Source organism: Rattus norvegicus, chromosome 9, assembly GCF_036323735.1.
Source record: "Rattus norvegicus strain BN/NHsdMcwi chromosome 9, GRCr8, whole genome shotgun sequence".
Classification (NCBI taxonomy): Eukaryota; Metazoa; Chordata; class Mammalia; order Rodentia; family Muridae; genus Rattus; species Rattus norvegicus.
Window position 1 is genome coordinate 95,240,032 of NC_086027.1, and position 10,066 is coordinate 95,250,097.

The 10,066-nt window shown below is 45.1% G+C and overlaps 1 pseudogene; it reads right to left on the reverse strand.

Moving 5' to 3' along the window:
- Positions 1–305: 305 nt before the first annotated feature.
- On the reverse strand, positions 306–400 carry LOC120094871 (U6 spliceosomal RNA; annotated as a pseudogene).
- Between the last annotated feature and the right edge of the window lie 9,666 nt (positions 401–10,066).

The following is a 10,066-nucleotide window of genomic DNA, read 5'->3' on the forward strand; positions in this document are numbered from 1 at the left end:
GTTGTGTGTGCATTGTTGTGGGGTGTCCACCATAAAAGGCTGCTTGGACACAGGTTGAAGAAAGTCTTTATTAGCCTGCCGTGACTACACTGAGTTTTTGGGATCCCATTGTAACCCCAAGCCTTTCTTAGGGTGAACTTTAAGCACAAAAACCATATCCTGGGTTGACATACTTCAGTTAGCAAGAACAGGTAGCCAGACTAAGATCTGGGGGGCTGTTACATATATATATGTATATGTGTGGGGGTACATGGATGCATGAGGGCATCTTCTGCCTTGAGTAGTCTCTCTTTCTCAATGTTGTGAAAAATATGAAATACTCCACAAATGTGTTCCACCCTCTTTCAGGGGACATGCTAATCGCTGTATCCATACAATTTTAGTATATGCAATGCAGAGCCGACCCTGGGACAAGGCCTCACTTGTCCACAGATGTGTGGTTCAGGTTAGCTGACCTAAGAGCTTTAGGTGATTCTCCTGCCTCTGTCTCCTGTCTCCTCCTAGGAACCCCTGGGATTATAGACCCATGCACTGTTGTTTGGAATTTTCCTGGGTTCTGGATCGTAAGGCGCAGCAACCATTTTGCCACCAGGTTATCTTCCCATCTTATGTTTTATTTTAAGACAAAGTCTCAGTCTGAAGTCAACTTCAGTGTAAAACTTTCAGTATTCCTCCTGGATCATCCTCACCCCAACCCAAGCACTAGAATTACAGGCATGAGCCTCCACAACTGACTTAAGCCTCTGAAAAGAAATGTCCATAGTTAACTTTTCTTTCCATTAAAAACATATTTGGGGGGTTGGGGATTTGGCTCAGTGGTAGAGCGCTTGCCTAGGAAGCGCAAGGTCCTGGGTTCGATCCCCAGCCCCGGAAAAAAAAAAAAAGAAAAAAGAAAAAAGAAAAAACATAGTTGGGGGGTTGGGGATTTAGCTCAGTGGTAGAGTGCTTGCTTAGCAAGCACAAGGCCCTGGGTTCGGTCCCCAGCCCCGAAAAAAAAGAAAAAAAAAAAAAACCATAGTTGGGAGCTGGAGAGATGACTCAGCAGTTAAGGGCACTGACTACTCTTCCAAGGACCTGGGTTCAAATCCCAGCACCCACATGGCAGCTCATAACTGTAACTCCAAGATCTGACACGTTCACATAGACATACATGCTCGCAAAACACCAATGAACATAAATGATTTTCTAAAACTCTTATTTATGTTTGTTTATTTTAGTATGTGTTTGTGTGTGTGGTACACATATATGAATGTTCCATGATGCTCATGTGGCCATCAGAGGACAAATTTGATTATTGATTGGTTGATTGATTGGTTGATTGATTGATTGATTTTGAGTCAGTTCTACAACTTTATTGACATTCGGCAGGTTAGCTCTCATCCACATTGACAAACTGTAGATTTCTGGATGCGGTAACAGGCATGGAAGTTACCACCGTGTAGAGGATGAATCTCATCCTCATTATGTTTTTCTGGACAAAGGTACTCAGATGAGATACAGAATATTCCTTCTTCCCTTGGCCCAGACAGCCTTATTGAGCCTGGCATCAAGCACACATCTGGACTCCTCATCTCCGTCATGGCAAATTTCCAGATTCCTTTGAGTGCCTGAGAAGCACGCTTCTTGAAGCCCACGCCATGGATGCGCTTGTGAATGTTGATGGTGAATTCTCAGGTCACCACCTGGTTGATAGCAGAACAGCCCTTCTTGCCTTCTTTGCAGGATGTATCTAAATTCAGGTGGCAGGGAGGCTTCTGCCTGGCCCAAGTTAACCAGAAAACAACTTTTGAGGGCTAGTTCTCTTCTTCGATGGTGTCTGCCTTGGGAATCTAACTCAGGTCCTCTGGTTTGGTAAAACCTTGATCTTCAGAGCTATCTTGCTGGCACTCTTTGCTTTTGTTTGTTTGTTTGTTTGTTTGTTCTTGAGACAGAGTCTCACAGTGTAACTATGACTGACTTGGAACTCACTATGTAGACCAGGCTGGCCTCCAACTCATAGAAATCTACCTGCATCAGACTCCTGGGTGCTGGGATTAAAGACGTGTGTCCCCACATCCAGGTTTGCATTTTTGAAACTTGACTGACTTAGTGACAAAAAATAATGTCCTGAAGTGATGGGAAGAGGACTGCCTGACAACTGGCTTTATTTTTCTCCTCCAGTTTTTACTCTTGTGGTGGTTTGCACCTAAAATGTCCCTCTAAGGCTCATGCGTTGAAGGTTGAGTCTCCAGGATAGCAACATTCAGAGGTGGGCCTTTGTTTCACTAGTTTTTCATGGCAGGGTTTCCAGTAGCCCAGGCTATCCTTGAACTGGCTATGTAGTTAAGACTGACTTTTAACTCCTGATCCTTCTGCCTCCATCTCCAAAGCAAAAGGACTGCAAGTCCTGTCTTCTGGGTAAAGCTTTTGATTGGATCTTGAGGCTCTGACCTTATCAGTAGATCAATCCATCAATAAATCACATTTGATGAAATTACTGGAAGGTGGTAGGTACCCTGTAGTTGGAGGAGATGGGTCCTGGGGGATGTGCACAAGAGGGTGCATCCTGTCCCAGCCCCATCCTTGCTTTTCCCCTCTGTGCTGCTTGGCTGCTGTGAGGAGACCAGGTTTACTCCACTGCACTCTTCTGCCTCAGCTGGGAATATCCAAGTGGCATATACTTCTAATCCCAGGGAGGGAGAAGGCGGAGGATAAGAGCTGAAGGTCAGGCTGCTCTACACAGTGAATTCTAGACCTACCAGGCTACAGAGTGAGAGCCTGCACAACAACAACAACAGCAGCAACAACAACAACAACAAAACAACAACAACACAACATCCCTTTTCTCAGCTATTTTGCCACAGCAATGAAAATCTAATCTAACACAAACTGTGGAAGGAAAACTCAGAAAACCTCTGCACTTTGCTGTTTTTCACATTTCTTCACCTCAAAACAAGCTATATGCCAAGGACACGCAGACCTGGCAGGTGAGATGGCTCAGTGGGTGGAGGCAGACGCTGCCACGTCTGACAACCTGAGTGTGACTCTGGAACCCACATGTGTAGAAGGAAACACTGACAAGTAGTTGTCCTCTGACCTCTGATAGTGCTTGCCTCTAATCCATGGGCATCAGGAGTGTGCACATACAGGCACACAGACACACAGACATATGAAGAACAATTATTGAATGTGAATCTGAGTGTCTATTTAGGGTTCTTGGTTTGTCTGTTTGTTTGGGTGCTTGAGATGGAAATGTGACTTGCTAATGGTACTCTTCCACTGACCCAGCCCAAGGCATACTGTTTCTACAGGAGACAGAGATGCTACATGTATGTGGAAACGTGAGAAACTGTCCTGAGGGAACATTTTCTAAACTGCATGCAAAGATGTCACCTGCAAAGCATGACATAAAGCAGGCTGGAATCACAGTTCCTGTGTTCCTGGAAATGAAGGCTACCTGCTAGGCTCAGGTAGCACACATTTATAGTCCCAGCTCTCAGAAGACTGAGGCAGGAGGATTGACATAAGTTTGAAGCAATCTTGAGATACCTAGCAAGTACCCAGGTCAGCCTGGGTTAACAGACCAAGACCTTGTCATAAGAAAACATTTTTTAAAAACAGAAGCAGAGAATCATGGTGCTTGCCTCTAATCCCAGCACTGAAAAGCTGAGGAAGGAGAATTGCAAATTCCACTCCGTCTGGACTACCTAGTAAGCTAAGGCCATCTTGGGCTGTTTAGCTGGATCCTGTCTCAAGGGGAAAATAAGATTCTTTAGAGATATAACTTAGTGGTCAAACACTTCCCTTTCACACACAAGGCCCTGGGTTAAAGTTCACTGCTGTGAAGAGACACCGTGACCATGGCAACTCTTATAATTGGAGCTGCCTTACAGTTTCAGAGGTTTAGTCCATTATCATCATGGCAAGATCGAAGCATGGTGGTGTGTAGGCTGACATGGTACTTGAGAGGTAGCTGAGAGTTCTACATCAAGATGGGCAAGGAGCAGGAAAAGAGAGTGACACTGGGCCTGGCTTGAACATTTGAACCTCAAAGCCCACCTCCAATGATACATTTCCTCCAGCAAAGACACATCTACTCCAACAAGGCCACACCTCCTAGTAGTGCCAATCTCTACCAGTTTTTTCAAACCACCAAGATGATGCTAATGATGTGATGATGATGATGGTGTGATGATGATGATGGGGAATTCTTGACAGATGCTAGTGATGTGGAATTAGAAAGGGGAAAAGAACAGATTTAACTTTAAAAGATTTATTTTTATTACTTTTAATTGTGTCTGGATTTGAGTGTGTGCATGTAAGAACAGTGCCCATAGAGGCTGGAAGAAGATATTGGATCTCTGGAACTAGAATTACAGTTGGTTATGTAAGTGCTGGAAATGGAACTAGGGTCCCCTCTATAAGAGCAGCCAATGCTCTTAACTACCAAGACATCACTCCAGCATTCTCTTCACCTGTTTGTCACTTGTCTGATTTGTCAACAGAAATAAGATGCCACCGGAGGTAGCATAGGGTGGGGGAAGGGCTGGCAGCAAGTGAGTTGGATCTAAAATGTGTCCTAGGACTGGAAATATTGTTTGTTTGCTTGGTTGGTTTTTGATTTTTGAGACATGGTTTCTCTGTGTAGCCCTGGCTGTTTTGGAACTCAATTTTTAAACCAGGCTGACGTCAAACTCAGTGATCCACCTGCCTCTGCCCCCTGAGTGCCGGGATTAAAGGTGTGTGCTGCCACCACCTCTTGGGAATATAGTTTGATTGATGCCTAGCATGCATGAAAGCCTGGGTTTGGTCCCCAGGATGGCATAAGACTGAGTATTGTATTGTATTTTGTCATGTTGTGTTGTATTGCACTGCACTGCATTTCGTGGTTTGCCTGTAATCCCAGCCTTTAAGAGAGAGGCAGGGGGTTAAAAATTCAAAGATTTGGGGGCTGGGGATTTAGCTCAGTGGTAGAGCGCTCACCTAGGAAGCGCAAGGCCCTGGGTTCGGTCCCCAGCTCCGAAAAAAAAAGAACAAAAAAAAAATTCAAAGATTTCCTTTGTTAGCTATCTATCAAGTAGAAGGTCAGCCTGGAATACATGAGACCCTGTCGCTAAATTAAAATAAAAAGACCTAGAAAGCTAATATGTTGAAAACATGGCCTCCAATATAGCAATGTCCAGAGTTGGAGTTTTTGCTTTGTTTTCCTATTTAAGAAAGGGTGCTTGTCTGCCCTTAGTACAAGAATGAAGGAGGTTGATCTCATTTTCTACTACCCTTTCAGCAAACTGGCTTAGGAAACCAAGATTGGTCTACCAGACTGTCCCTCACTGGGGCTTCGGTCATGTGAGGAAACCAAATCCCCTGCTAGAGAGCAGTACATTTCTCCAAGCTGTCTAACATTCTGTATTTCCCTTTTTGAGTCTTCTGATTGTAGAGAAAATCTCTTATGTACTGTATGGATGCAACACCTGTCAATTAAAGCTGATAGACCTGTAGCTGAGGCAGGAAATAGAAGGTGGGACATCTGGTAGGCAGAAAGGACTCTGGGATAGAGGGAAGATTGGGCCCCAGACATAGATGATCCCAGCATGTAGGAGGCTGATGTAGGAAGAGCTTAAGTTCAAGGCCAACCTGGACTGCATAATAAGTGTCACTCCAGTCTTGGTCACACAGTAAAACTAATCCTCTCCCTCTTTTTCTTTTCTTTCTTTTTTTTCTTTTAGAGGGAGGGTCTGTTTGTGTGGCCCTGGCTGGTCTGGCACTTGCTATGTAGATCTGGCTAGCCTCAAACTCACAAGCGTTCCACCTACCTCTGTCAGAGATTAAAGCTATGAGCCACCATGACAGTCAAGACCCCATTTTTTTAAATTCCCAAACAGTGACAAAATACAACTAATTGGGTTTTCTTGATGTATTGAATTAAATGGGAAAGTTGTCAAGGAATATCTAATGATAAGTCTGGTGAGTTAAATTTACATAAGTGTGTTACTAATATGTGTCTCAGAAGTTGAACAAGATTCATACAGGTCTGATAGTCTGCCACACTATCAGCCATAGTTTGCTGTCTTCAAGCACATGCAGAAGAAATAACTGAATTTCCACATTCACAGATGGTTGTTTACTCGGTAATTTCCCAAGCGACCATCAACCTAAACTGTTTTGTTCTCCAGGAGACCCTCGGAAGAGATTCAGACAACTTCCTGATGACTTTAAGATGGAGCCTCGGCCCTGCGGAGAAGTCCCAGGATGCTTCCCAAGAAGTCAGTTGGTTCTTAGACCCAGTAACCCAAGGGGGAGCAAAGCAAGAGCTCATTAAGGCCAGGTGTGTGGTGCATGCCAGAGTCCCAGCTCTCAGAAGCCTGGAGTTCCAGCTAGGTTATATGTCCAGAAGGTAAGTTATTAATACCAAAAGAAAAAAACTTTAGTAGATTTTTCCTCCTTTCTTCCCTCCCTCCCTTGCCTTCCCTTCATTCTTCCTTCCTTCTTCCTTCCTGTCTGTCTTACTTCCAACATGGTCTCCTGTATCTAACTGGTATCTAACTCCTGATGTAGTCAACAAAGGGTGGCCTGGAGCTGATCTTCCTGCCTATGCATCCTGTGTGCTGGGATCACAGATGTGCACTACTAGAGTATATGTGCTGTTGGGGACTAAACCCAGGGCTCCCTGCATGCTGGGCCGACTACCTACTGAGCTGTATCTCCAGTGCCACCCTCCCTCCTGGTGTGTTTGAGGTTTGGGGGATGGGGGGCTGTAAGAAGGCAGATTTTCATGCTATGTCAGCAAGTTTTGAACTTGTGTTTGAACACCTAGTCCTCTTCTAATGATGTTATTTCAGGACAGTGTGGAACCTTTGGAACTTAGGGCCTAAAGAGTGGATCTAGGCCATGGGGTGAGACTTGAGGCTTATAGCCCAGGCCTGATTCAGGTCCTTTCTCTGCTTCCTGACCTGCCATGATCTGAGGAGCCTCCACCACACACTCCGCCAAGACAAACTGTCACACCTTCCTGCCAAAGTGGATTGTATGCCCTTAAGCCCAGAGCCAAACTAAGCCTCTTTGCCTTTAAACTGTTTCTGCTACTGACAGCCATGAACATGACAGCAGGAGCCAGGACTCTCCAACTGTGTGTCCAAATTCAAAAGAAAAAGAAATCGTGTCAGGTGTGGTGGCACACACAAAGGAGAGGCAGAGGCAGTCAGGTCTGTGAGTTCAAGACCAGCCTGATCTACATAGCAAGTTCTAGCCCAGTCAGAACTACATAGGGAGACCCTGTCTCAGAGGAAAAAGAAGAAAAACAGACCTGCTTTGTAAAAGGGTAGTCCTTCCTGTGATTTTACAGCCCTTAAGTGTGGCTCACTAGCAGAACGATCACCACACACAAAACCTCTAGGTTTGCTTCTCAGACCACAAAAAAATAAAATAAAAATATAAAAATAGGGGGCTGGAGAGATGGCTCAGTGGTTAGGAGCACTGACTGCTCTTCCAGAGGTCCTGAGTTCAATTCCCAGCAACCACATGGTGACTCACAGCCATCTGTAATGAGATCTGATGCCCTCTTCTGGTGTGTCTGAAGACAGCTACAGTGTACTCACATACATAAAATAAATAAATAAATCTTTAAAAGAAAAAAAAAAGAATTCAAGGTAATCTTTTGGCCACACAGCAAGTGTAGGCTTAGTTCTATGAGACTTCTTGTCAGTAGGGGCTGCATATGTAGCTCAGTTGATAGTGTTTCCTAACATACTAAATCCTGAGTTGGATCCCGCACTGTGTAAACTTGACAAGGTGACATGTCTATAATGCTAGCAACTAGGAGGGAAAACACAGAGAAGTTTGAGGTCACCATCAGCTACAGAGTAAGTATGATGTCGGCCTGGGCTAAGTGATTCCAACTCTCTCAAAGTAAACAAATAAAGGTAAATTGATCCAGATTTGAATGTAGCTGCGGGTAATCCCAGCACCCATCAGGTTGAGGCAGATGGACTGTCAAGAGTTAAGAGGCCAACCTGGGCTACATAGCTACGATGAAGCCAGTCAAAACCTATCTCAATTAGCCAAAAACGAAGAAATAATAAACAAATGCTAGCAAAAATACTGGACTCCATAACTCATAGACTAGAAAAGATGTACAAGTAGGGGAGTGTGGTTTTCTAGTCCCAGTCTGCCTCCGTGGTTTATAACCCATTCGTGCTCCTGCGTGGCCCACACTCCCCTGAGTGCAGTCAAACTCAGCTGCTGTCTCCATCCCTTGATGGGCTATTTGGATATTCACAGAGAGAGTCTATCCCATCAGCACCTCCAGTCAGTGCGCCCTTGTCATGGTCTGCGTGGTTCGTGTTAGGGAAGCTTTTCCATCCAGGGCCAACACTGTGATGCTGGTCAAGCCATCAGGAAACATGTTTCCTGGCGAAATCAAGGAGCTCAGGTGCTGTGCTCATGATAAAGGGACCCAGTAAGACAACAGGAAGACAATGGCACCGCTCTTTACCAAATCACCTCTCATCTCGTCAAAGGCTGAAAAGACAGATATGCTTTAAACCTGAAAGTGACAAGGTGCTCCATCCATCCTGTGTCATATACTCAGCCACACAGAAGAGTTCCGGACCTGTACTCACTGGAGCAAGGCTCCAAAGAATTACATCAAAAAAAAAATTCCCATCCAAATGATAACAAAATATTCCATTCCATTGACGCAGTGTCTAAGAAATGACATTTTCGGACAAAAGGATGGATTACTAGGTTAGGGGTTAGGGATGGAGGAAAGGGTAGGGGAGGCCAGTGAATGGCTTTAGAGGGGTCTTTGGGTTTAGAGGTGTGGTGGCCATGGTGATGATGGGAACCCACTCAGGTAATGAGGCTGAACAGAAGCTGGGCGCGACAGAACACAGCTGTACTCCCCACACTGGGGCAAGATCCCAAGGGTCAGGTGTCTGGACTCCATCGTGCGACACCCTGTGAAATAAGAAGGAAAAGAAGAAGGAAAGGCAGGAGGAGGAGCCTGGAGAAAAGGCTCCGTGGTAGAAAACCCACGTTGGGGTCCTAGCACCCAGTTCAGGTGACTTCACAATGGGGTGTAAACACTCAGAGGGATTCCGCACCTTCCTCTGGACTACACAGGCCCCGCGTGTACATACTTATGCACAGACACGCATAGCTAAAAGTGAAAGTGAATATTTAAAATAAAGGAAGGAAGGGGGGTGCACATCCCCCCACAAACTCACATAAATAAAACTGGGGGCTTGGCCACAGTGTCTGGGTATTGTGTCACTGGGACTAAGATAAGTCCCACATTTTCTCCCAGCACCTGGCAGTCAGTTCACCTCATTCCTTACAACTGTGAATAGGACTCTACAATTATGCCAACATTACAATTTCAAAGGGGAATAGAGGCCAGCAAGATGACTCAGCAGGTAAAGGTGCCTGCCACACAAGCCGAATCCAACACCTGGAGCACACATAAAGGTAGCGGGAGAGAACTGACTCCACAGACCCCTGACCTCTGACCCCCACATGGTGGGAGTGCACACATGTGCACACACACAGCACACACAGATGATGGTGATGGTGATGGTGGTGGTAATGATGGTGATGATGGTGGTGATGGTGGTGGTGATGGTGGTTGATGGTGGTGGTGGTAATGATGATGATGGTGATGGTGGTGGTGATGGTAGTGATGGTGGTTGATGGTGGTGGTAATAGTGATAATGATGGTGATGGTGGTGGTGGTGGTGGTGGTGGTGATGGTGACTGAAAATAAGGGAAGGAGGAAGCTAAATAATTTGAAAGGGAATTGTGTATCATAGCTAAGTCCCTCTGACAGCACTCACTGTAAGGTCACGAACCTTCACCCTGCAGCTTGGTTGGGTTTTTTCTTTTTTATTATTTTTAATTAATTGATTAAGAGCTTGCCCCGTACCCAGTCACCTCTGAACTTTAGCCAAGGATTTTCCTCTCCCAGCACAAAGAAATACTTAAGGACATGAAAACTCTAATTACTCTGATTTCCTCATTCAGTAGTGTACCATGGATAGAATTATCATTGTTCCCATAATTATTGTAGGGCCATAAAATCATTGGTTGATAA